Here is a 27,696-nt window from a genome sequence, read left to right on the forward strand (position 1 = left end):
CTGCAGCTGCACCTTCATCCGCGGGGCTCGGGGTGACGGCCAGCACCCAAATGACCTTTCCGTTTTTCCATTTCTAGCCGGTCACGGTGACACCTGCTGGCTCAGGCCAGCTCTGGACCAGCCCAAGTGGTGGGCACACACTGAGGGGGAATGGGACCCTGTGACAGCAAAGGGCAAGAGGGCACCCCTGCCTGGAGAGCGCGCAGGAGGAGAGGACACAGGGAGGCGGTGTGTGGGGGTGGGCGTGAAGAGGAGGGGGAGGCTGGCAGGGCCAGTCACCCCAGCCTGTGCTCCCGGGAGCCACCCAGGCTCCCCCACAAGGGACAAGGCCTCTGGGGGCTTGCCTGGGCCCCCATGGGGGTTAGGAGGTCATGAAGCCGGGTGCCCACGAGGGTGTAGGGGGCCGGGGTCCCCCAACGAGGAAGCTATTGGCCTGTGCAGGCATTCATGGTGTGTGGCTGGGAGGGGGGTCTGCTCACCCCCGCAGGTATGCCTGCGACACACGGGAGCGGTGTGTGGGACAGACACACAGCGGCGAGGCACACGCGCGGCACAGGCAGCGGGGTGGAGGCTGGCGTGCGTGTCCGGGGCCGCCCGTGTGCAAGGCACGTGTGGGTGAAGCTGTGCGCGCACAAGAGACGTGAGAGCCGAGTGTGAGGGGCCGGGCGTGCGCAGGGGGTCCGGGGTGGGCGTGCGCCGAGCAGGAGAACTTGGGCCGCCCGCGGTGGGGGGACGCGCGGGGGAGGAGAGCGGTGCCAACCGACCAGGGCCCGGTTCCCTCCGGGGAAGGGGGCCGGGGGCGGGACTAGGCGGGGGAGCGCGGCAGAGGAGGAGCCGGGCGCCCCGGGGCGCGGGCCGGGGTCCGCGTGCACTCACCGCGCTGCGCTCCGCTCGCCCGGCCGCCGGCGCGTCCACCCGTCCGTCCGTTCAGCCGTCGGCGCGTCGAGAGCTCGGGCAGCCCGGCGGCGGCGCGGGGCGGGCCGGGGGGCGGGCCGGGGGGCGGGCCGAGCGGGCGCCGGGCCCCCGGGCCGCCCTGCCCCCTCCGCCTCCGGGGCGGGGTCTCGGCCGCGGCCGGGGAGGGGGCCGAGCGCGCCGCCGCTCCCCGCCCCGCCGCGCCCCCGGGGCCGGACGTGGCCGCGCCGCGCGTGCGCCTCGAGCCCCGAGCGCCCTGGGCGCGCCCCCTCGCAGACCCGCTCGGCGCGGAGTCCCCGCTCTGGCCCTGCAGCCCTCAGGGGGCTGTGGCCCGGCCGCCTCGGCCAGCTGGGCCTCAGTGTCCCCGCCGGGAAGATGGGCCGGCCTCCCCGAGCAGTTGAGAGGGCCCGAGGGGCCTGGCCGCCTCTCACCAGCTCGCTCCCCGTCTGGGGGTCTCCCACACCACCCCTGGCCTGCTGGCACCGGGTCCCAGCCCCCAGCCTAGGCTTGTCCTTTTCCCCAGCCCACACGGCTGCCTGTGGCCACTGTGTGACCTCAGCCAAGGCCCTTGACCTCTCTGAGCCCAGGCTCCTCATTTCTTGAGCAGTCATACCCTGGGCTGTTGGTGGGGAGCCGCGGAGAGCCCCGTATTATGCCCTCCTGGCTAGGTGCGACAGGCAGTGAACACCCCAAGCTGTCAGCTCAGAAGGTTGAGTGCCCTGACGCCGACCCCCACAGCTGAGGGGGGGGGGCATCATCCGGCCCCCACTCACTGGGTTTGGCAGCCTTGGAGCTGGTGAGAGGACCTCCAGGGACAGGCTGCCTTCCGCTGAAGGAGGAAACAGAACAGGCTCCGTCTTGAAAGCAGGACTCCGTCTTGGGCCGGACTGCGGGCTTTGAGCTATATGCCCAGTATCTGTGGAAACGACATACCAACTGGAAAGCCAGGGCCCCTGGATGGAACCCCAGGGCTCGTAGCTAGACTCTCTGTTGCCTAAAAGAATACCCTAATTATCTGTTTAACCGAATAGAATCATACATTCTAGTATGCTTATTGGGGTATGAGCACAAGTGTATTGATAATTGTCCCCTGTTAACTACCTAGGCTTAAGGCATATGAATCACGGGTTAACTTTGTATCTTTCTTTTCCTTTGTTCAGACTAGTTTCAGGGAATTTGGGGAGGTGGGTTTGGGCAGGTACACTTAGGATATATAAAGTTTTCACAAAAACTGATCGAGGTCCTTGGCTAAGAGGAGACTCTGCCTTGGGCCTGCCGGTGTAATAAACTGCACTCCGCTATCTGCACTGTCCTTCTGAGTGAGTTTGTTTCCTGGAACATGTGGCTACATTTGGCGCATGGGCCAGGAAACTCCTCACTTTGAGGAGTCAGGTCCCATTTGGGACTACTCCAAGGCCTTGTGGCTCAAATCTTCTGGAGGGGGGAAGGCGCCTGGCGCTTCTGGAAGGATTCTGCTTCTCAATGCCCGGACCTTTCACGTTAACAGGTAGTAGATGGCATCAAGGAAAGTGAGCGCTGGGGTGAGGAGGAACCCACCCGGTAGGGTGGAAGTGGGGGCCTGATCACCCCCCTGGGAGGGATTAGAAGGGGCACAGACCCACAGGAGCCTGGATTAGTCAGGTGGCAACGATTGCTTGGTACACAGGTTGACGAGCGTGTTAGGGTTTAGGAAGGAAATTCGTGAAGGTCATTTAGGAGGTGGTGTCCACGCTGTCTTGGGGAAAATTATTACCAAGCGATTGCCAGGGGATTTTTAGGAGAAGAAACTTGGTTTTTGTGTGCTCGTATTCTGCTCTCACCAAGGAGGTGTCCCATCTGCTGTGAAATTCTTGACCCCCTCGGAATTGTCAGGCTAGAAGGAGGGGGATACACAAGTGAGTATGAATTGGCTTTTCCGGAGACGGCCTGGGACGTGGGATATTTAACCCATCTGTATTTTCATCCGCACCTGATCAAGCCCACCAAGGCAGAATGGACTTTAAAAGTTAAGGGAGAAACAGTCTTGGATCACGTGGTGTTCTGGTTCGGCTGTGCCGACCGGCAGATGAAGGCACGCAGATCCCCCTTCTCCCTCTGGGATCTGGCAGGTAAGGCTCTTCTCACCCCAATTAGGAAGGAGGCAGAATGGCAATTTAAGTGTTTCATTGAGTGGAAATGTCAGAAGTGCATAGGGTGCTGAGAACTTCGTAGACAGAACGAAAAGGAAAAGTAGAAAAAGGTCCGAGAAGGTAAGCAAGATGGGGGAGTGAATCTGAGGCACTGAATTGGAGCGCACGATTCAAAATTTAAAGAAGGGATTTGGAGGAGACTATGGGGTGAAGAAGAAGTCTAACCGCCTCCACATACTCTGTGAGGTCGAATGGCCCCCTGTGGAGTAGGACGGCCACCAGAGAACACCGTGATCTTACAAATGGTGGGAGCAGTCTATCCAGCAGTCACAGGAGAGCCGGGACACCGGATCAATATCCATGTACTGACTCATGGCTCGGCTTAGCTCAAGACCCTCCTACTTCCACAAGGTTCTGTATCCAGACGGGAAAGGGAAAAATATTAATGGCACAAAAATTGACTGATGGAAACTCTACAGAATTTGGACGGGGACGACCTGACCCCTCCTTCTTGTGGGAGAAGGTGGGCCCTCACATGATTGCAAGGTAATATGCCAGCAGGCCTGACTTGAGAGACCAGCCAATCCCAGACCCAGATTTGGTCCTGCACACCAACGGCACCAGCCCGGTGAAACAAGGACAATGACTGTTGGGATATGCAGTCGTCGTGGAAGAAACCATCGTTGAGGCTAGCTCTCTGCCGTCACACTGGTCCGCTCAACAGGCCGAGCTATATGCTCTAATCCAGGCCCTCCAGCTGTCCAAAGGACAGAATCTCAGAACTGCACTGCCTGCTCACAGGTCAATGCTGCCTCTTGGCACAGACAGGAACCTCCAGGGATTCAGGTGAAAGGCACGCGGCCCTTTGAACACCTGGAAGTGGACTTCACTGAAATGAAACCTCGCCAACACTACCTTTATCTGCTGGTCATGGTACGTACATTCTCGGAATGGGTAGAAGCTTTTCCTACCCGGACTGAAAGAGCATCCAAAGCAGCCTGGTGCCTGCTTAGGGAGATAGTTCCCAGATTTGGATTTCCTACCAGCATCGGATCGGACAATGGCTTGGCTTTCGTAGCTGATGTAGTATAACAAGTAAGCAAAACTCTAAACATCAAGTGGAAATTACATACAGCATATAGGCCCCAGAGTCCTGGGATGGTGGAAGGAGCCAGCCGGACACTTAAAGAGACACTCTCCAAGTGGATCTTAGAGACTGACTGCTCCTGAGTGGGCTTGTTTCTGACGGCTCTGCTCAGACTCAGGATGACCCCACCGTCCCATGGCTCTTCTCCATACAAAGTTGTGTATGGGAGGCCCCCTCCCATAATAAAACAGGTGTCAACAAATTTGCCTCAAGTAAGGGGAGATGAGATTTCACAGCAGATGGAATAACTGGGTAAGGTAATAAACCAGGTAACCAAGTTTGTACAAGAAAGGGTGCCATTCCCCCTTGGGGAACAGATTTAAAAATTTGTGCCCGGGGGTCAGTGTGGTCAAGCACTGGAAGCACGACTCCTTGGCCCCACATTGGAAGGGTCCACATGCTGCGGTTCTAACCAGCCCGACTGCAGTTAAAGTTGCAGCTGTCACTCCCTGGATCCACCGCACGAGGGTGAGGAAAGCATACCACGCAGACCCGGAGGACGCCGAGTGGTCTACACAAAAGGACCCCACTGAGCCCCGGGAGACCAAGAAAAAGAGGTGAAGCTCTACAATCAACTGCTGCTACAAGGACTTGCTGGTATCATCTTGAGACGAACCTTAGCTTCAGTACAAAGACGGACCTGTGCCATAATTAAAGTGGAATGTTGTGTATATGATCCTGATTTATCTGGCTATATATCAGCCACCTTAGATGACATGAAAGGCCAGGTAAAAGTTATGTCTGATGATAATCTTCCTTTTTGGACTTCGGTCCTATCTTGGGTAAAGCGTGATTGATGGAAAACTACATTTACCATTGTTATAGCTGCCCTGACACTTCTGCTTTGTGGACCCTTATCTTACAATGTGTTATGAACTTTGTAACCAACCCAAAGGTTGATGTCGTTCTCCCAAACTGGAGGTCGAAGAGTCAGGGTGCAGTATATCCCTATGAATGATGCTCATACTATGAGTTAAGAGCATCAAGAGCGGGGATGAAGGAGGAAACAGACAGAACAGGCTCCGTCTTGAAAGCAGGACTCCGTCTTGGGCCGGACTGCGGACTTTGAGCTATATGCCGAGTATCTGTGGAGACGACATACCAACTGGAAAGCCAGGGCCCCGGGATGGAACCCCAGGGTTCGTAGCTAGACTCTCTCTTGCCTAAAAGAATACCCTAATTATCTGTGTAACCGAATAGAATCATACATTCTCGTATGCTTGTTGGGGTATGAGCACAGGCCTATTGATAATTCTCCCCTTTTAACTACCTGGGCTTAAAGCACATGAATCACGGGTTAACTTTGATTGTATCTTTCTTTTCCTTTGTTCAGACTAGCTTCAGGGAATTTGGGGAGGTGGGTTTTGCACGTACACTTAGGGTATATAAGGTTTTCACAAAAACTGGTTGGGGTCTTTGGCTAAGAGAAGACACTGCCTTGGGCCCGCTGGTGTAATAAACTGCACTGTCCTGAGTGAGTTTGTTTCCCGGAACGCGTGGCTACAATACCCAGACTTCCCAGGCCCTGTCTCTAGGCCAAGGGCTCAGAACCCCGTCCCAAAGCCTAGGTAAGCAAAACCGGCCACTGCCAGACCAGGGCAGCCCGGTGCAAGGGGGACTTGCCCCCAGCCCCTGGGCCCTGGAGGCCTAGACTCAGCACAGGGACCCACCCCCCAGCCCCTTCCCCACCACCAGCTTAGGGCCCCGGAGAGAGAGTCAGGATCCCAGAACTCGGTCCTTCCATCGCTGTCTCTCTTTTCACTGTAAAATTTACAGAGCGTGAAATTCACCATGGCAAGCACCATTCAGCGGGGTCCGGACAGTCCCAGCTTTCTCTGCTAGCGTCTCCATCTCCATCTCTTTTTGCTGCTGTGGGTCAACGTCTCCCTGTGTCTCTGGGTGTCTCCTTCAGATGGCCCGTGTCTCCCAGGCTCTCTGGGGGCGTGTCCCCCTCCCCACCGACCCTGTCTCTCCCTCTCTGCATCTCCGCCTGTGTCTGTCTTCCTCTATCCTCTGGGTCTCTGCATCTCCCTCTGACTCTGTCCTCCATCTCTGTGTCTCTCTCAGCCCAGCGACCTCTGGGAGCACCTTCTGTCCCTGCCAGGAGACACGTGGTAGCGGTCGCTGCCTCACATCTGAGCAGCAGCCGTGGGCCCATCGTGGGCCCTGCCCCCACCCTAGGGGCCTCCAGAGCCCAGACTGGGATGAGGCAGCCAAGGGCAAAGGCAGAGAGAAGGAAAGCCGCCTGCCCAGGTTCACCCAGTGGGAGGAGGTGAAGCCAGAGGGGCTCAGACTGGCTGCGGACGAGCCAGAACTGGATGGAGGGGCCAGCTCTGTCCTGAGAGCCTGGGGCCAGGCCAGTGGGCTCCCGCATAGTCCCGCCAGGCCCTTTCTCTGCAGGCCCTTTTCCCCTGGAGCTTGTTCTCGCTTGGGGCCTCTGCCTGAATGCCCTTCCCCCAGATCCCCATACAATGGGATGTCACTCCCCATCCCACCCCCCGGGAGCCCTCCCTGAGACCCCAGCAGAGATAGCAACTGCCCCTCCCTCTGTCCCTTTCTGTCCTCTCTATTCCTCAGAGTTCTTGTCCCTAGATGCCTTTTTAAAGTCTGTTTATAAGTAACTTTAGGTAAGCTAACCCAGTAAGGACTCCACCACCCTCCAGCTATGTGACCTTGGGCAAGTTGCTTGACCTCCCTGGGCCTTGATTGTCTCAACTGTCAAATGAGCCGAATGACATCAGGGCCAATCTGGTGGGATCTGTGGGGAGGATTAAATGAGTGGAAATCCCAGAGCACTTTGAACAGGGCTTGGCCCCAGGGGCGAGCTCGGTAAATATCTGGTGATCAGTGAGTGGTGGATTGAATCCTTCCTGCTGTGGGCAGCTGGCAAAGGCCCTGGGCCGCTGTCCGCTCTCAGATGCACTCCCTTTCCGCCCCAGGTGTCCAGGCCGGGAGGGGCGGCAGTGAGGTTGGGCCTCACCTTCCAACCCGCCCCCAAGGCCTGGCCAGCTTTCCAGAAGATAAAGCGGAGATACCTCCCTGTTATCTGAGCTGGAGATGAGCCGAGGCAGCCGGCCCCTCAGAGTCCTGCCAGGACCGTATCGCAAGCAGCCTGCACATCACCCACCAGGAATGTGGGGCCCGGGGCCCGGCCGCGACAGGATTGGAGGAAGTTCCAGGCCGATAAGGCTGAGACAGAATGCTCAGAGTGGGCAGAGGGGTTACATCAGTGACGATCTCCCAGGCATCGAGGCGCCAGGGCTGGCGGGTGTGGGGGCTCACCTGAATCCCTCTGCCGGCCCCGGTGGGGCAGAGAAGGCCTAGTGAGCTTGCTGGGTCTATATCCTTGCTGCATAGGCAGGAGGAGGTCCCATGCCTCTCTTGGTGCGTGAGACACGCGAGTGACCACAGCAATAACCCCAGACAACCATCACGTAGGTTTGGACACGCAGGCTCTGCAGCCAAAGGGTTGGTTTCAAGCCACATCTGCCTGCCTGACGTTCATAGGGGGCTTTAGTCCTCTGCCCTCAGTGGACTTGTCTGGAAAATAGTTCCTGCCCCGTGGGATTGTTTTGAAGATGCTTACAACGAGTCTGGCACATAATGAGCCTTCAATTACGGCCGGCAGCTTGGGCCGGCCACCTTCTCCCTGCAGCCCTGTGTGCCGGCTGTGTGGGGGCTGCTCACTGCCCCCGGGATCCGCCTGCTGCTGCCTCTGGGGGTCACAGGGACCCCCTCCTTTTCCCAGGACTGGGCTCTGCACTGGGCTGGCTTTCTCATCGCTCTGACTTCAGGTTCACAGTAACTAGGCGGCACAGAAAGTGAAGCGTCTGGGCCCAGCCAGAATGTCTCCTATATACGGGAAAGACATTCAGAGTGGATGGACAGTGACTTTCAGACAGAGGCCCTTCTCCCCAGAGTGGCGCTGCCTGCCAGGCTTCTGTCCGACAGACTCAGGGTTGCCCCGTCCCTGGGAACTGAGCTCTAGGACAAAGCTGCTGTCTAGAATCACCCCACTCTGGAACGATTAAATCTGAGTCTCCAGAGGGTGCAGCCAGGTGTTGGGATTTTTTTTTTAAGCCCCAGTTGCCTGGAGGTGCTGCCAAGTGGGGAAAGCACAGGCTCCCTGTAGCCTTCTGGCAGAACTGTGTCCCTGCTGCCTGGAGCCCACCATGCCTCACGCCAGGCCCTGGAATCCGCTGCTCAAACGGCCCCCGAGTCCCACGATCTGCCCCTAGGAATGGCCACAGTGGACACATGCCAGTCCCAACAGGTGGCCGAGGGCAGCTGCTGGCAGTTAGCATGAAGGGAGCTCAGATCCGGGCACAGAGTCAGGCTTGGAGCCCCGCGCAAGCGCCCTCTGCTCTGGACTCCAGCCATCCCTGCAGCCCCTTTGCCCGTCTGCACTCCTTTCTGCATCCCCAGCATCCTACTCATCAACCCAATGAAAGCTGATTGTGCCCGGTCTCTGCGTGGCCCCACTTTCTGGCTGCAGGAGGTCAAGAACCCTTTCCCCTCCTTGCTGGCTGAAGCGAGGGCCTGGGGTGGGCATGGAGCTGGAGCGCCCCCGTCTACCAGGGGGAAGTCACACTGGGGTGGGAGCATCCCTGAGCCTCATGGAGTCACCGAACATGGCCTGGCCCTTCACCTGCAAGAGAAATGAACTCTCGGGTGCACTGAGCCCTGGGTCTGTAGGCCTGAAGCCAGCCCACCCCTGGGGTGTACTAAATTCCCTTTGGGGCTTCAGCTAGTCTGAACTGGGGCTTTATTACTTGCACCCAAGAGCTTCATCTGATAGCCTGAGTTTTGTTGTGGTGACATTACCTCCCACCAGTTCCCAGGCCCACTTAGGACACGGGTTAGTTAGCCATCAAGAATCTGTTTTTCCTGATCTCCAAGGATGCTCTGCCTTAAATAAAGGTGACACTGATTGGAATGAAAAATAAACTCATATCTGTTCATCATACACTGTAACAGTTCAAACTGTGGTGCTGGAGAAGACTCTTGAGAGTCCCTTGGACAGCAAGGAGATCCAACCTGTCCATCCTAAAGGAAATCAACCATGAATATTCACTGGAAGGACTGATGCTGAAGTTCCAGTACTTTGGCCACCTGATGTGAAGAGCTGACTCATTTGAAAAGACCCTGATGCTGGGAAAGATTGAAGGCAGGAGAAGAAGGGGACGGCAGAGGATGAGATGGTTGGATGGCACCACTGACTCAATGGACGAGTCTGAGCAAGCTCTGGGGACAGTGAAGGACAGGGAGGCGTGGTATGCTCCAGTCCATGGGGTCACAGTGAGCCAGATGCAACTTAATGACTGGGCAACGACGACAGTACTTTAATAGGAACCCTACACCGATTAATCAATTTGATCTTCAAAGTAGTCTTTGAGAAACTAGGTATTATCACCCCCATTTCACAGACAAAGAGAGCGCAGCCTGATGGCAAAGCTAAGGCCCCAGCCCAGAGCAGTCTGAGCGCAGAGTCCGCACACTCTCCGTGCCCTCCCAGAGGCAGGAGGGGAGCACCCTGCAGCCAGGCAGTAGGTTCCCCATCCACGGGGCGTGAGCAGGGGCTCGGAGACCCCTTGGCAGAGTGGTTGGAGTGGGCTGTGTGGAGAGAGGAGCTGGAGGAAGCCTCCACAGTCCTTCTCTGACTCGAGGATTTCTCTCCACTTTCCCAAGCCATCTGCTGATTCCAGGAAAGCGGCCCGGCCTGACACCTCCCATCTGGGATTGGCCAGACCCTACCCCCTGTGGCCTAGCTCATTCGTGACTCACCCCCGCCCATCCCTCTGCCTGGTGTGATGAAATTTCTGGCACTTCTGAAAAGTTCTGGTCACCCTAGACAAGACTTGGCCCAGTCTCACCATCAGGCCAGCTTTCCTGGGAGGGGGGAGGGAGGGAGGGGGCTAGGGATGCGATACTCAGGGGGCTAGGACCTCCCTGGAGGGCTGGAAAACTCGGTCTCAGCGCCCCTTCCCTACTGGGGCAGCCCAGAGATGGGAGGCCTGCTCCCAGCAAGTCTCTTGTCTGCTCTGAGCCTCAGTTTTCCCATCTGTGAAATGGGAGAGGCTGGTTTTGATTTTACTAAATAAGTTAGGAAATGCATAATAAAACACTCAACACTAGCAAATCTACCTTCACAAGAGAAACTCTTCCAACCCCTTTTGTTTTATAAAAACGAGTAGTTGCATGAGCGAATGTATGTGCATCGACATACATGTACGCTGAGTCGCTTCAGTCATGTCTGACCCCGTGACCCTGTGGACTGTAGCCCCCCGGGGTCCTCTGTCCCGGGGACTCTCCAGGCAAGAACACTGGAGTGGGGTGCCATTTCCTCCTCCAGGGGATCTTCCCGACCCAGGGATCAAACCCAGGTTTCCTGTGTCTCCTGCACTGGCAGGCAGGTTCTTTACCACTAGCGCCACCTGGGAAGCCCGTCCGTATGTACGCCCACAAATTCTAACACACTTTCTGCTCCGTTTCTGTGTGATACACTGTGGCCATTTCCTGCATCAACACGTGTGTCTACAAAACCACAGTCAAGAGCTGCCCAGTGTCCCGCTGTCTGCTGTAGCCACGGTCGATCTGATTCTCCATTCATCATTTCCAGCTTTTTATCATGAAAAATAATTTGAAGACTATCCTCCAGCCTATATTTTGGGGCACTTGTCCACCATCCAGAAACTGGAAGGGTGTGCACATGTGTAAATGCTTGCGGTATATCCTGCCAAAGGACCCCCGGAAAGCCACACAGATTTCCTCCCCCAGTCGTGTGAGGACACTTGCTCCTCGCCCAGTCACCGCCGTCTTCTGAGGTCTTGGTCCGTCTGCCAGGCGAAGGCCTTCTCCCACCGTCTGAAGCTGACTGTCGTCGTAAATGATTGGTGTTTTCTGAGAACTCCGTGAACATGTTGTCCATTCGCTTTCACCATTGAGGCGCTCATCTTAATAATTTTTGAGAGTCCTCTGTATAGTGCGAGTGCTGACCCTTTGTCTGCCAAGTACCTGCTGCAGACAGCTTTGTTTTAAGTTTATCTGTTTCTCTCTCTCTCTTTTTTTTTTTAACACGTAGAGCTTGTAAATTGTTTTTTTTTTTTTAACTTGTAAACTTTGATGTAGAAAAACTGTCTAGTATTTTCCTTTGCGCTTAGGATTTCTCCATTCTAAGACAGACTAGCAAGCAACCTGTTTTCTTCCAGCTCTTTTCCATTCATCCAGCCTTCACCCATTGTTACTCTCATATTTAACCCCTAGCCCTCTGGCCGCCCTAGCCCACACCCCTGGTGGCTGGGCCCTCAGCACCAGGACTTGTTGACGGACAGGAATTCCCAGTAATTCCTTAAAGCCTCCCCTTCTGGGAACGTGCGAGGGAAAACACATCTCTATTTAAATCACGAAGTTTGGCCTCTGAGGCTCCAAATAACCTCCAGTTACCCGACAGGGCTCCACCAGACCAGTCTGCGGGTACCGAGGAGTTTAGGGTAGCGATGCTCTCAGTGGCCCTGGGAATGCCTCACTCAGACCTCCCGCTCCAAGGAGCCTGGGCGACCCCTACTCCCGCCGTGTGAGCTGCCCCTCAGCCGGCAACTGAGCACAGTGGCTGCCAAAGCAGGATCACTCCAGCAGGACCCGGGGATCCCCCCGCAGAAAGTGGCTGAGGGCTCCCTCGTCCTGGCTGAAGCTTTCGGGAATAATGGTGAAGACAGTAATTAAGACAGTCACAGGCTTCCCTGGTGGCTCAGCAATAAAGAATTCACCTACAAAGCAGGAGACGTGGATTCAATCCCTGGGTCGGGACGATTCCCTGGAGAAGGAAATGGCAACCCACTCCGGTATGCCTGCCTGGGAAATCTCACAGACACAGGAGCCTGGTGGGCACAGTCTACGGTGTTGCAAAGAGTCAAACACGACTCATGGCTAAACGACAAGAAGCGTAGTCCACAGCTTCATGCAGCTTATGAGCCTGCGATACAACCACCCCTCTCGGGTCCTTCTCCACCACGCGGCTGAGACTCGCACCTGAGTTTGGGCGCAAACCTGGCCTCTCTCCTTCCCACCAGGAAGCTCGCGTGAGCTCTGTGCCCACACTACCCACACCCCGGAGTCCCAAGTCCCTGAGTCCAGGTCTCCCAGTCCAGAGACACAACCCAGCAGGCTCCAGGTTTCCTCTCCCAGCTCTGAGACCCCTGGACCCCAGCTGGTTATAGCAATGCCGGAGGAAAGGGCCCAGAATGCCCTTCCCTGAGTAGAGGAGCCCAGATCCTCCTCTCCCAGCTGAATCCGAAAGAAGGAGCCAGAAACTGGGCTGTTAGGTGTGGAGAGAAAAGTCTTCCTCACACAGGAAGGCGACTCCTTTTTGGGTCCCAGCCCTGCCTTCTGGTACCTGCAGACCTCTCTGCTACTCCTCAGTCAGAGCTCCAGGCTGCCTGCTTTCCAAGCTCACAGACCCCAACTCCTCCAGTACCCTGTGACCAACTCAGCCCATCCCTTTCCCAGGGCTGGGCCAGAGGCTTTCTACACGGTCCAAAGAGAATTTTCACCTCCCACATTCCAACCTTTAGACCTCATGTGATGTGACCCACGCTGGAGGTGGTTATCTAGGGTGGCCATATTGAAGCACCAACATACTGACTGCAGTGTCCCTTAGCTGCCCGGCTGACCATACAAAGCTGAGGAGTCCTTTGAAGGGACGGTGGTGAGAGGAGAGGACTTGGCCAGGCCCAGTGGGCTGGCAGAAGAATTTGGTGTTTATTTGGAGAGCTATGAGGAACTGCTAGAGGATTTTAATGGGAGAGACTGAGAAGGCTGGGGCTTCCCTGGTGACTCAGCAGTTAGAAGAATCCTCTTGCAATTCAGGGGATGCAGGAGACGTGGGTTTGATCCCTGGGTCAGGAAGATCCCTTGGAGGAGGGCGTGGCTGCCCACTCTGGTATTCTTGCCTGGAGAACCCCATGGACAGAGGGGCCTGGGAGGCTACAGTCCATGGGGTCGCACAGAGTCAGACATGACTGGGCAACTGAGCATGCGCGCACACACTGAGAAGCTGGGTGCCAGAGATTAGGTGGGCGATGACACAGTTCGGATGGGGGTTGTGGCGTGAGGATGTGGCAGGACTGGAGGGACACTGAGGAGAGACACCACCCGGGCTAGCGTGGCCTAGGAGCTGGGGAGAGGGAGGGCTGGGGCGACTCCCAGGTTTCTGGCTCCAGGGGTGTCCCTGATGAGCTGGGAGGGGTGCTGGTCTGCACTTCCTGCTGCAAGTCACAGAACACTTGACTCACAGGGGCCTAAAGCCAAAAAAAAAAAGGGGGGAGGTAGTGAATTCCATAATGGAACAATATAGAGAGGAGGACTTCAGGCATAGCTGGATCCAGGTGCCCAAATGTCTCCAGGAACAAGTTTCTCCCCCTCGGCTCTCAGCTCTTCTCTCCTCTCTCCACTTTTCACCCAAAGCATCTCTGCTGGTGACCAAAATTCCCAGAAGTTCCAGCCCACAACCCTTCACGTCTAGACGAAATGAAGCAATACTCCACTGGCCTTAAGGTTCTCTCCCGATGGAGGGGCTGAAGTCAGATGCTCAGCCCTGGACCAATCACTGCAGCCAGAGGAACAGGCTGTGCTGATTGGCTCAGCCCCGATCGAACGCTCTCCCAAAAGCCTGGGTGTGGGAGTGAGCCTCTCAATGGAAACTGGGGGCCGTTGCCAGATCCTGGAGAGGAATCCGTGAATGACCCTCACAGGGTGACTGCATTTGCGTTCTTGGGTTTGAATTTGATTTCTTCTGCATTCGATTCAGATGCTGTCAGATAATAGCAAACATTCCTGAAGTGTGTTCTCTGTAAAATCCCCAACAGACACTTTGGGGACTTCATCGAGCTCATCAGTGATTGGCTGTCAGCCAACAAAGCCCTGAGCCACCAGCCAATGAGAGCCCAGAGATTTCCTGCGTCTCACATGGTCGCTGACTGCGGCTGGACTGGGTACCAGGAGCCCCGGCAGCAACGGGGAAGCAACGTGGGCCTGATAGGAATGCCGTCGCCTGCGGCTGGTGACTAATAATAAAATAAGCGGGTTACACCCATTGCAAAAATGCGAAGCCAGCAGGAGAGAAAGTGACACGCGCCCAGTGGCTGATTCCCACTTTGTGAAAATACCGGAAGCGGGGGATTGTGGACCACGGGGTCCACCGGATCCAGAGAGCCTCTCCCAGGCCCCTCCCCGGTTGCAGCATCTCCCCGTAAAAGCAGCGGCCAGCTCTGGGTACATCCCTAAGTCGGTATATTGTTTGGGTTGTTTTTGAACTGGACCTAAACAGACCCCCGTAAACGGTCTTCTTTGCATCCGTGAGCATGCGCACCTCCGCCTGCGTTTCCTTTCAGTGCTGTGTAATATTCCACCGCCCCTGGGGGAGCACAGCGGGTGAGTCTGCTGTCTGGGTGTTCCAGGCTGCGGTCTGGTTTCCCTGTTACACGTGACACCCCTCTGGCTGCTCCAGTGACGTCGGCACTAGTCCTCCAGGGCCAGCGTGCGGCCCGGGTCACGGGTGTGCACGTTTCAAGTCCACCAGCTCAAGCCAAACTGCTCTTTCCAAGTGTTTGCACCCACGCGGGCTCCCGCCAACGGCTGCTGGCGGCGGGGGGGCGCGCCTCCCCTCCAGCTCTTGTTAACGCTGGCCCGTGCAGTAGGTGTGAAATGGTGTCTCAGCGTGGTTCTAATTTACATGTCCCTGGTCACTAATGGGGATGAGGATTCTGACGTGTTTGCCAGGCGTCTGCAGCTCATCTTCAGTGAAGTTTCCGCTCAGGCCTTTCACCCCCAAAAATATTGTTCTCTTCTGGGCAATCACTGATTTGTAAAGCGCAGTCTGGCCACGTGACTGCCTGTCTTTAAGCCCTTCCGTGGCTCCCTGGGGGCGCTGGAGCAAAGCCCACTCCGAGGCCAGGCCGGCAAGGCCCTCGAGTGGTTGGGCTCTGATCGGCGTCTGCCCTGGGTGGGAGCCCGGCGTCTCTCTCTCTCCTCTCAGTCTCCCCTCCTCTCTGTGCCTGTGGGGCTGTATCCACTTTCTTGTCCACACCCTGCTCTCTGTGACCTCCCAGCTCCTGCTTGTGCTGTGACACCTGCCAGAAACACCCTCCCTCTCCCCACCGGCCCCCCCTTGCCTGCTTGCTCCATTCTCAGCCTTCGCATCTCAGCTGAAACATCACTTCCTCCAGGGAGCCCTCCTGGCTTCTGTCCACCCCTACCCAGACGGTGGGGCCACAGGGCCTGTCTCCAGGCTCTGCTCTGTGTGCCATGACTGTCAACAGGCTCGTGAGCCTCTGCCACTGAACAGCAGCCTCCCCCGAAGGTCAAGAGCATGACCGTTTGGCTCATGGGTATAAGCTTTGTAAGTGGGAACATAGCTGCACAGAAGCAGGTCAGCAAAACTCCGTGGAAGACACAGATGGACAGAGGCAGCCTGGGGATGTTTAAGAAAAGCAGCTGCACAGACAGAGACCCTGGGAGAGACCCAGGGGCCACTAGGGAGGAGGAGGGGCAGGCCCTGGCCTGGGAGCCCTGGAGCTGGTTCCAGTCCTGCCAGACTGAGTCCTCAGCCTTCTCTGTCGCCCCGTCTCACACAGGGGTGTCCTCCTGGCTCTCCTCTCATCACAGGTCATGCCGTGGGTGGCCAGCCCGAGGTCGGGCCCGTAGCTTCAGTCTCGGGGAGCAGGCAGACCTGGGATCAAACAAAGAGGCCGTGTTCTGGGCTCTCTCAGTGGCTTGGCTGCAGCTGAGCAAAGCCACGTGCCAACACGTGGGAGGAAGGGCTGGGGGCGGGCAGCACCCCGGCCCCCTCTTGGCCTCCAGGCCCTGCTGTCTGAGCCTCCCGTGGGCCCGAGGGAGCTGGAGGGAGCGTGCTCTCCACCCTGGCTCTCCCAGGGCTCATGCCCATGGCCTGTTGAGCGGATGGGGAACTAGAGAGGCTTGGAGGTCGTGGTCAGAGGTCCCGGGATGCTGCTAGGAGGGGCAGAGGCTGGACCGCACTCCACCACAGTGCCCAGAGGCTCCCTGCCGGGGTCTCAGCAGCCTCTGGTCCTGCCCTGGGAAGATGGGGCATGGTGCCCTCCTGTCAGCTGATCAGAGGACGGGCAGAGGCAGCTGCCATCACCTGGCCGGCTGCACGGCTTCCAGGGGAGGAGCAGGCCTCAGTCTCAATCACCACCTCGTGTTTGGAAATCTGCCGAGCATCCACCCACGTCCCCTCCACCCGTGTCCCCTCCACCCACCTCCTGCCAGCTGGCAGAAGGCCTCCCGCAGAGAGCCTGGCTCAAGCCCCAGCCAGCCGCCCGCATGCTGTGTGACGTGGGCTCAGGGGCTCCCTCTCTGGGCCCCTGTTCTGTCTCGTCTCTGAAGCGTGGAGGAGGCTGGCGGGGGTCAGAAGGACGTGGTGCCTGTGGACAAGCCCCATGGCCGCTAGGTTTGTAGAAGGAAGAGGACGCGTGTCTGCAGTGTGGGCGGGAGGAGCCGCAGCTGGAACCCTTGTCCGCTGCGGGTGGGAGCTTCACGCGGTACGCTCATCTCAGAAACCATTTGGTGGAATTGGCTGCAGCTGAGCACTTGACCTTGGATGACCCGAAACTCCCCTGCAGAGGAGGCAAGCGAGTGTCCGCCAGCAGTCAGACCAGTCAGTTCCCTCCAGCACCGCCCTTAGTTCCCCAAACTGGGAGTCACTCGCACGCCCGCCGCAGAGGGATGGATACGGGCGTCTGGGTGCGTCCACACGGCAGCAGAGGGTATCGCGGCGAAAACAAACGGTTCCCAGCCACATGGGACAACGTGGACATCGCTCAGTAACGCAGCCCAAGAAGCCAGGCGCAAACAGCACGCACAGGAGGCCCCTTTCCACGAAGTTCGGGAGCAGGCAAAACTAGTCTGTGCGGCTGGAAGTTGGGAGTAGGGACCCTCAGGGTAGTTAGGACTGGGAGGCAGCACGGAGGGGACTTTTGAAGGGTTCTCGGGCTGTGGATTTTTTTTTTTGGTCACATGCATGGCATGAGGGATCTTAGTTCCCCGAACAGGAATCGAACCCGAGTCCCGTGTGTTGGAGGTGCAGAGTCATAGCCGCTCGACTGCCAGGGAAGTCCCTGGGTTCTGAATCGTAACCTGGGGGCCAGTTTCATGAGTCTGTGTGATTCACGAAGATCCAGTATACACACCCTGATGCTGGGGGCGAAAGAAGTTATCCCAAGACAGGATCGCGTGGGAACTGGGATATCCCCCCAGCTCTGTTCATGTGAGTTTTGATGAGGCCTCAGGAGGGTAGCAGAGTGGCCCAAAGGCAGGCCACACACTGCCTGCCGCCCTCAGCCCGTGCAGAAGGTCACCGCAGCCCCCATGGTCAGCCTTGCATACACGTGGCTTCTGGCTCCAGGGGAGCAGCTGGCCCGTGTGTGTGTGCAGGGCCACCCCAGTGCTGTGGAGTTAACCTCAGCCAGCAAGGGGCAGGGTGGCTGGGCAAACACCCAGCTTCCTCGGCCCCCACTGGGGGCAGTTCTCAGGCGCGCCCTGCGCAGTCCCTGCGGGGGCCCTGGTTAACTGTGCCCCGGTTACCCCAGGGGCGACGTGACCCCTGCTGGTGACTTTCCCCCTCGCCTCCCTCCTTCCCGCACTGGGCTTTCCGAGTCACCCTTTGTGCCTGAACCCTTGCTCCAAGTCACCTTTCGTGTCCTTAGATGTGGAACAAAAGGGAAGCCGGAGGGATTACCCCTATCTGGGAATCTGGAGGCAGGCGGCCACCTCAGATCTAATCAGGAGACCGCGTGTTCCCCGGGGCTGAGTCACCGCCTTATCTGAGCTGTTCAGCAGCCCCACATCTTGACCGCGGCTTTTGCAGAAACTAGTAACCAGGACTGAGAGCAAAGGACAAAGAAGCCCGCCGAAGCTATCACGTTCTGTGATAGATTCAGATTGTGAATTTCTTGCATATTTTTCTTTCTTTTTATACTGGCTGCGCTACTTGGCATGTGGGGTCTTCGTTCCCCAACCGGGGATTGAACTCAAGCCCTCAGCTGAGTGAGCGCAGAATCCTAGCCACCGGGAAGGGAAGTCCCAAACCCCACCTTGTAAAGACAGTCAGAGCCGCAGCTCCATCACCCCCACAGGAGCGCCCGCAGCGCGCCCGAATCCGCGTGGAGCGGGAGGATGGGGGTGGGTGGGGGCTCAGTGCAGGGAGGGCTCTGCACTGTTAGGACATAAGCCGCACTTCCCCTCCCCCAGAACCCAAGGTAACCCCCAAACCTGCACCCCCCCGAAGCCGGGTCTCCTGACCGTGTGGATCTGCAAGGAGGAGGGCCTGGCACTCCCGGTGGATCCCAGAGGCCCTGTGTCCAGGGCCCAGGTGTGCAGGCGAGAGGAGGGCAGAGGGCAGTCGCTGGTGCCCACCGCTGGTCAGCGCAAGAGGGGGCCAGGCTCGGGCTGTCGGGTCAGCTCCCCACGCTGGAGGGACGCCTGGCCTGGGGCACCCGGCTGGGGCAGCGTCAGAGCGGATAGGGAAGGTGCCCCGGGGTCAGCGCTCTCCCCAGCAGTGCTTCTGGAAGATCCTCACATGCCCACAAATGCAGTGGTGGGGAAGGTGCCCACCCTAGGGACCCTGATGGCCGCTCAGGGCAGCCCAGGGGGCTGTGGAGACGGCAGCGAGCGGGCAGCAGAGGCGAGGGGGCAGCAGAGGCGAGGGGGCAGCGGAGGCAGGGGCGGGCGGAGGTGGAGGGGCAGCGGAGGCGGCGGTGGGGGGGCAGCAGAGGGGGGGGGCGGTGCAGCGGAGGCGGGGGCAGCAGAGGCAGGTGCCGCCTCCTCCCTGCAACCTCCGGCCTCCGCGGGCTGGACACAGAGGAGGGGGGGGGTGGGGGTGGGGGGGGGGGGGGGGGGGGGGGGGGCGCCACACCCGCCCCACCTTGCCCCAGGCCACAGGCCACGTCCCACCCGGGAGGGACACAGCGGAGGAGGTTCACAGCATCCTGAACCCGCCTTCCCCAGCTGACCCCTCTGCATTCTGCCGGAGTCGGGGCTCAGGGAAGAGCCAGCCAGCCGAGCTAGGATGGAAGGAAAAGAGCTTTCTGCCTTGTCTGCCCAGGAGTGCAGGCTGCTCGTCGAGCCGGTGGTGGTGAAACGGGAAGCTGGGCCTCGTGAAGGACGAGACCGGGGCTTTGTGGGGTGCCAGGCTGCGGCCCAGCTGCAGGAGACCCCCGTTAACCCCCCACATGCCAGGCTGACTGAGGCGGCCTCTGCCCACTTGGTGATTTTGCTGGTGGGCAGCATCCTCAGACAACAGGACTGCCCCCCCAGGACCCCCAGGACACAGAGGGGCTCAGGCCCCCCAGACCCTAGGAGGGGCACCCCAGCGATGGGCTGCCCCTCGGTCCTGGAGCCCCCATGAGCTTAGACAGCTGAGCATGGGCGGGCCGGGGCAGGGGAGGGGGGCAGAGAAATGAAGAACCCCCAGCTAGGAGCAAGGACAGGCACAGGCCAGTCTCATCCAGAGACACAGGCGCGAAGGTCCTGAACGAAGGCGAACAAAGCAAATCTGGCCACCTCCGCAGAGAGACGCATCACGTGTGAGCGTGGCCCAACCAGGACGGCGAGCCTGCAGGGCAGGAGGACAGGTCACCACGGTAAAAGAGATGCGGGAGGCCATGCCGTCGTGTCCAGTGGGCGCGGAGAACACTGCTTAACAAAGTCAGTGTCCTCACGCAGACTGGCCTGGACAGTAACCTTACAAAGGGCGGGGATGTATCGATTCCACTGCGGCAGGTTAAAGGCAGAGCTGGTGGGCAAGCCCACGCCAGCGTCCAGTGTCACGCCAACCCCGATCGCCCTCCCAGACAGCAGCTCACTGGGCACCTCCTGGCCGGGTCCATCACTGTACTGACCTCCCAGAGCAGCGCTGGGTCCCCGGCCAGTGGGCCGGGCGTGCAGAGCCCATGTCCCGCTGCAGCGCTTGGGTGCGCCCCGGGGCTTTGGGAACAGGCAGCACCGGCTCCGCCGCCTCCACGCCAGCCTCCCCAGCCCGCCTCTCCCCTCCCCGCGGGAACTTCACAGCCACTGCCTTTAAATTGGAGTCATTTTACACGTAACGCATAATTGTAGTAAAATACACATAACAAAGGTCTGTCTAGTCAAGGCTATGGTTTTTCCAGGAGTCATGTATGGGTATGAGAGTTGGACTATAAAGAAAGCTGAGCGCCAAAGAATTGATGCTTTTGAACTGTGGTGTTGGAGAAGACTCTTGAGAGTCCCTTGGACTGCAACGAGATCCAGCCAGTCCATTCTAAAGGAAATCAGTTCTGAATATTCATTGATAGGACTGATGTTGAAGCTGAAATGCCAGTCCTTTGGCCACCTGATGCGAAGAGCTGACTCTTTTGAAAAGACCCTGATGCTGGGAAAGACTGAAGGCGGGAGGAGAAGGGGATGACAGAGGATGAGATGGTTGGGTGGCATCACCAACTCAATGGATGTGAGTTTGAGCAAACTCCGTGAGGAACAGGGAGGCCTGGTGTGCTGCAGTCCCTGGGGTCACAAAGAGCCGGACACGCCTGAGCGCCTGCCGCTGTAGGCACAAGTATGCAGATGTCCGTTGCACACCTCACTGTTAATCATGAAATGGAAATATTTTATGTCTGAACAAAAATGTGGACCCACCAAGTGCATACATTTCTCTCAGAATTTGCGTTTTTCATCCCACGGTTAGATCTTAAATCCAGATAAAAGCTGCGTGCGTTCTCGTAGAATGGAAGTGAGTCAGCTTCTCTCTTTCCCAGCTCTATAATCACGGTGCAGGAACTGATTATTTCCAATCCACCGACCAAACACAGGAGTAGGTGGCACGGCGGACAGCAGAGACCCCAAACGCACCTCGTGTGGCCTGAGGACGCTGAGCCGTCACCGACTTAACCCTCCAAACAGGGGCTTGGAGCTGAGTCCTCAGGTGCCGGGGCAGCCGGACTGCAGGGAGTTCAGTTCAGTTCCGCGGGTGACGTGATGCTTATGAAAAGGTGCGTCTCGAAAACACACGCGTCCAAAGCACCCGTCTGTGTCACGAAAGCAACCGTGTCCACGGCGATGGCTTAACACAGCCAAGCACTTTATCCAGAACTCGTTGCAGAATTTCTGGAGCATGGGGATCATAAAAAGCAGACTGCCTTTATGACTGATTCCACTCATGCACAGGCAAGGCCCCGTGTTGCCTGTGCCAGGGTCGGGGTGGGGGCTGCTCTTCCTACCAGCCCACCGGGGTCTGCATGGCCCTGGCAAGTCAGTAGCTCTGGAAAAAGAGTCCTGCTCACCAGGCCCCGCCCGGGGACCACTGCTCAGGCCCTGTGGCTCTAGGCTTTCTCTGGGTTTGCTGGGTGCCCCTGGTGGGCCATCAATCAGCAGGGTCTTCACCCTCGGTCCCACCTGGGGCAACTGCCGGGCCCCCACTCCGAGTGGCGGCATGGCAGGGCTGGATCGAGGCGGACCCCCGGGGGGGAGCCTTTTTTGGCTCTGCCCCACACCCCAGAAAGATGTTTGTCAGGCTCTCTCTGTCTCCCCCTGACTTTCCCAGCCCCGATGACCTCGAGCACACCACTGCAGAGACGTGACCCGGCAGACAAGCCCCCGTGGCAACCGGGATGCTGTGCCCAGCAGGCAGCCTGAACCAACCCGTGCCTGCTCTGCCGGACTGATGACCCCGATCCTGCGCACAGACAGGCCGGCCAGAAGCCCTCCCGCACATAAAAGGCCTTTGTTTGGCTCCCTTCACCCCGGCCCCCCGACTCGGCTGCCCGCCCAGCGTCTGTCGACCCCTGCCAGGCCCTGCGCCGGCCGGCCCTCACGCTAAGCTGTGGAAAATGCTGGAGAGGTCATGAACGTGGACTTTGGTGTCACACCCGGGGGGGCTGCTCCTCACGACCACACACCAGCTGCACAAGCCTGGGTTTGCTCCTGACCACTCTGAGCCCCTCGGTGGCTCAGACGGTAAATAATGTACTCGCGATGTGGGAGACCCGGGTTCCATCCCCGGGTTGGGAAGATCCCCTGGAGGAGGAAATGGCCACCCACTCCAGTGTTCTTGCCTGGGAAATCGCATGGAGAGAGGAGCCTGGTGGGCTACAGTCCATGGGGTCGCAAAGAGTCGGACACAACCGAGTAACTAACACTCTCTGACCCCCACTTCCTGGACAAAGCGATGTCCTAACCCCCAGGACAGATCTGGCGTGCTGGGGGTCAGAAACCGGGGGCCCCCTTGTCCCCACGTGCCTCCTGCTATGTCTCCCATCCCTGGCCCATCTGGACCCCGGGCCCTGGCACTTGCGGACTCTCTGTCTGAGCCCCGTGTCACCGCGTTCCTGGGCACCAAGCCAGCAGCACTCTCCCCGGCTCTCTGCGTCCTTACCTGGTGGGACGCTGACAGGCGCGTCCCCCGGCGGGCCTCGCTTTCCTCTCAGGACCCTTGACGAGGGTCGCCAGTGGAAAGCAGAGCACGATGACCGCACACACGCGCCCACCACGAGGTTCCCTGTGTTCCCAACCCCAGGAAGAGTCTGTCCTTGCCTGAGACCCCCGAGCCCAGGACCCCACACCAGGAAGGGGCGCTGGCACCAGGACCGCAGGGAATCACCCTGTCGGATGGCTGCCCAGGTATCCCTGGCTGACCTGGGTTCCACGGTGTTATCTCCGGGATGATGCCCTCCCCAAGGAGCTGGCTGGGCAGGAAGCTGTCCTCGGAGGGCGGGGGTTGCCTCCCTGAGGTGGGCACAGCCCTGTCCCTACCTGGGCAGCTGACCACCTTTCCTCCGGCCTCAGCTTTCCCTGTCCCCGATCTTGGACGCCCCTCCATCCAGCCCGGGATGGCCTGGCCGGAGCTCGAGTTGGGGAAACTAGCGCAGAAGAGTGGAGGGCTCACCCCACATCTGTGATGCTCGGGCTGCAAAGTGGGAGACCCCGGGGTGCCATGGAGGGAGGGGCACCCTGTCTCAGCCTGGCGCTGCCGGGTGGAGGAGGGGAGCTGGGACATCAGGGGGTCCGTCTTCCCCAGCACCCCGGGGAGTGGAAGGAGGCTGCAGGAGGCAGGCCGCCCTGGCCTGAGCCCACGGGTGTCTGTGGGGGCAGCCAGCAGTCCTTTTGGTCGCCCACGGGGATCCCGCCTGATCTCACTCCAGGGGACACTCCCCTCGGGTGGCACCTTCGTCTGCACGCGAGGCCCTAAACCATCCAGCCCTGGGGCTGCAGAGCCGGCACTCTGGAGCCACGGTGTCGGAGAAAAGTTGGAGTCATCGGTGAGGGCGGAGGGGCTCAAGGTCAAGTTCAAGGGCCGTGCTGGGAGCCAGCCTCCCCCCAAGGGGGCTGCCCATCCGGACCCCCAGGAGGCACCAGCTCTGAGGATGGCCGGGGCTGCTGCGTCTACTAGGGCGCGGGGGGCATGCCCCCACCAATCCTGAGCCTGCCTGCTGTGTCTGTGCGGGGCCCCCCTTTCCCAGCGGGCGTCTCAGACGGCTCTGAGGGGCCACAGCCTGGCTCCTGGAGCCATGGCCCCAGCCCCGGACACCTCGCTCTGGCCCCCTGGCTCTGCACCTGACTGCCAAGCCCAGCTGGATGCCCTCTCCTCACTCCCAGCTGGTGGCCCCCTCCCGCCCAGTCCACGCGTCCAGCCGCCACAGGGAGCTCCCGATTCAGCTCAGTTCCAGGCGTCTTTTGGGGAGACATTTGCTCACAGCCTGCAGGCTGCCCTGGCTCCCCTTTCCAGCCCTCAGAGGGGGAGGACCGCAGTCTGCTGTAGACCCTGGCCAGCAGCCGCTGGCACTGGATGAGCAGGCAGTGCCCAGTGTCCATCCCGGGTCAGAGAGAGCTTGGCAGAGCTCTGCCCTCCTGTTCCTGGGACAGACCCAAGTTCCCATGGGCAGAGCACCCGTCCCAGGACTGACCTGGCGGCTTCCAGGGTCTTGGGAGCTGGAGCCAGCACGATCAGTGCCCACGGCTGCATCCTCCGGCCCCTGGACAGAGCAGGAGGCCTGAAGCAGCCAGAGGCTCAGAGCCCTGTCTGCCTGCCTGCCGGCCACTGGGGTACACGAGGGCCAAGTTGCACATGTTGGGGGCGTTCCTCCTCTGCTTTGTGGATGAGGAGCTGGGAATCAGAGGGGAGAAGGTCCCTGCTCACGGTCACACAGCTGGGACGAGGTCCAGACGGGACTGGAACCAAGGCCTGATCTCTGCAACGCCCCTCAAGTCAGCCTCTCCCTGGCTGGGCCCTGCACCTCCTCCCATAGGCAGGCGGGCCCTTCAGTGCCAGTGACCGCGGTGCCCCGGTGCCCACGCAGCTACCGTCTCCCTGCTGGGTCATGTTCGTCATCAAGCCCTGGAACCGGGCTCCTGGAGATGCCCCTGCCTCCCCCAGCGGGGTCCTCCCCGGGATCCGACTGGCCTGGGACAAGCTCCCCCAACCGGTGTTAATGACTCTCCCCTCCCCTTCCTGAAGCCTCGTCCCTTTCTGGGGCGCGTGGTCCTTCCACAGCCCAGCAGCTGCTTCTCAGCCTAAGCCCAGCCGGGTCAGGAGGGATGAGGGGTGAGGCACATCCCACTGACGGTGTGCACACCCACCTGAGCACATTCTTCCCTTAAAGGGCCTCTCAAATGCCACCGGAGTATAACGTCCCGAGTCCCCCCACCCCCACACCCCATCCTCATCTCCTAGGTCCAGAGCGGGGAGGACACACAGAGACCGACCGCTCCATCCCCCTGATTTTCACATGGAGGTTACTGGCCACCAGGGTCTGACTCGGTCAGCCAGGGGCTGCCCCAGGCCAAGATCGCGGGAGCCAAGGGGCAGGCAGGGAGGCCTGCCGGGGTGTGATGACCTGTGTCTCCTCCAAACAACAGCGGGGGACGGCGGCCAGGAGGGTGGGGACAGCTTGTTCTCACAGCTGGGCCCCGGGGACTTGAGTGGCCGCCCCTCAGCCCCGCTGGACCTCACAGCTGCGGGGCCGCCCTGCCCCCAGCCCCAGCCTGGATGTCGAAATCTGCGCAGAGGCTGCTGGGACGTGGCCATATCAGTAGGTCCGCCACATCTGCAGCGCAGGGGGCCGGCAGGTGACCTGTCCCTTACATTTCTGGGGACAGCTGCCAGGCTACAGGCAGAAAGATGGGACGGGGACCGGGGGTGTCTGTGGGCTCACGGCTTCCCTACACACACAGCGGCCCGGAGACGGGACTGACCTGCTTTACCGCAGACGCGGCGTCAGCATCAAGACGACAACCCGCGGGAACGACGCCTTACAACCGTAAGGATCACGGCAAAGCACTTCTGGAGCCTTCGTCCAGGGCCAGGCGCTGTTCTAAGGCCTCTGCACGGGGCCCCCCAGCCAGGCTGAGATGTCTTCCCCATTTCATGGATGAAACGGGAGCAGAGGGCAGTTCGGTCACGCACCCCAGGTCAAATGACAGTGGACAGCCGACCCGTGGCGTCCACTTCGCTCCATGGACGGAGTGGCTGAAGCTCGGCTCCTCCCGCGCCCGCTGGCGGCTCACCCGAGCCCCCCGGCTTGGCTGCCAGCCGCCCCTTGGAAGCTCCAGGTGGAAAAACAATTGTGGTGTTGGCCCAGGGCTGCTGGCGGGGCCCGGGGCCCCCCCTCCCTGAGCCAGAGATGCCAAGCAGCCTGCCGGGGAGCCCTGGGGAGGGCCAGTGGGGGGAGGGGCACTTGCTCAGAATGCAGGGGGGGAAGGGGGCCCCCTCCCGGATGTGGAGTGCGGAGGGGGTCTCTAGGCTGGCCCGGCAAAGACCGCTCCCAGCCAGTCTCCTGCAGCCCATGGGCACAGACCAGAACACCAACGGAGTGGTTCTGAGGACCCACTGCCTGCCCTCAGGCCCTGTTCTGGGGCTGACGCGGGGGACAGAGACCCCCACGCTCTTGCTGCCCAGCAGGGAAGCGAAAGGGCCTGGTTGTTCCTTGCACCCTGGGAAGCCAGTACCTGACGGACGAAGAAACCCAGGCTTCCAGAGGCTAAGCGACTTGCCACAGGCACCCAGGGACCCATGTCAGGGGCCCTGGGCCCCGCGCCCACCAGCCACGCCCTGGGCCCTTCTCACGCCCACCAGACTCTCCTGAGGACCCCGCAGGTGGGTGTCAGCTTTCCCGCTCTTGGCCGCCGCAGCTCCGAACGGGCAGGGGCGGGGGCTCGTCTGGAGTCATCTTGCCGGGAGAGGCAACACCAAGACTGCCCCCCGGCGCCCCGATGGTCCGACGTCAGAGCCCACAGGCTTTCCTGCTCAGACGCGTCCGACTCTGCGAAATGTTGGACGGTAGCCCGCCAGGCTCCTCCGTTCATGGGATTTTTCAGGGCAGAATACTGGAGTGGGTTGCCATTTCCTCCTCCAGGGGATCTTCCCGACCCCAGGATGGAACCCTTGTCTCCTGTGTCTCCTGCACGGCAGATGGACTCTTCACCTGCTGAGCTATCAGGGAAGACCCACTGTCTCTCCCAAAACTTTCCCGGAAGGTCCCCGCATTTTGAGTCATAGGAGGGAGTCCGCATGAGCCGGGCAGACTGGGGTTAGGGCCCCGGCCAGCGGGCAGCCCCCTCCTGCGCCGGGGACAGCTGGAGGACTGGGCCTCGGCCAACAGCATCCTTTCACAATGATACGTTATTTACCTAGCTCAAGCCACACACACACACGCGCCCTCTGCGGATAATTTTGGTCTGTCCTTTTTAAGCAACAACACAGTTATACTTAGCCATTCAAGAGGAAGTGAAGCCCGCACAATGCCTCCTCTGTGATCCGACAGAAAAACGACCAGGCCAGCCAGCCGCCTCAGGCTGCAGCACAGCAGAGCACCTGGGCCTGCGGAGAGTGCGGGCGTCACTCCCTCCACACAGAGGGCCCCAAGCTGCACTTGGCTGTTGCTGTTCTTGTGTTTGCTCTTGTTAGGTCTCCTCTCCTGTCGTTGGTCGGTCGCTTCTAGAAGCGCCCAGGCTCTGCCTGGAAAGCGGCTAACAAGCTCGATGCCTCTGGCCAGTGAATGGACCATCGATGACTCTGCTGTGAGCAGAGCTTAACAACGAGGGGAACTCGCGGCGAGAACAAGCGCCATCGAGCCCTCCTCGAGCTCCAGATGCTCTGGGGGCTCCAGGACACAACTCGGGGATCTGATACCGCAAGGGGGCCAGCCTGGGTGAAGTCATGTGCCAAGCGCAGCGAGGCTCCACTTCCTCCAGATGCTTCACCGCCACCTGCTGGAAGAGCATCCTGGCAAGTACGTCTACCCTGATGCCCCTCTGAGCAGCACACGTCAGAGCTGGGTAGGGCACAATCGCACAGCTGTCCATGAGAGCCCCGTCTCAACGCCACCAGCCTTCCTCGTTTCCCCATCATACTTTATCCTTTTTCCCCTCCGTTTCATTCTCTAATACCTTAGACAGGCTTTATCTTTGTGGCTGAAATCAGGCTGCTCTGTGACTTGTGAGACAAAGTCCCTTCCCCTCCCACCC

At 59.4% G+C, this 27,696-nt stretch overlaps 1 protein-coding gene across 9 annotated transcripts in view; it reads right to left on the reverse strand.

The window, feature by feature from the left end:
- Positions 1-25,839, reverse strand: part of FBLN2 (fibulin 2) — an 87,739-nt gene extending 61,900 nt beyond the window's left edge. For 8 of the 9 annotated variants that reach the window (XM_060402961.1, XM_060402960.1, XM_027957828.3 and 5 more), the window contains exon 1: positions 877-944. The gene's annotated coding sequence lies outside the window, so the exon portion shown is untranslated. Of the gene's footprint in view, positions 1-876; positions 945-25,425 lie in introns of those variants that run through there. The other variant, XM_060402958.1, reaches the window with a different exon arrangement.
- Between the last annotated feature and the right edge of the window lie 1,857 nt (positions 25,840-27,696).

This window comes from Ovis aries, chromosome 19 (genome assembly GCF_016772045.2).
Source record: "Ovis aries strain OAR_USU_Benz2616 breed Rambouillet chromosome 19, ARS-UI_Ramb_v3.0, whole genome shotgun sequence".
Taxonomy (NCBI): Eukaryota; Metazoa; Chordata; class Mammalia; order Artiodactyla; family Bovidae; genus Ovis; species Ovis aries.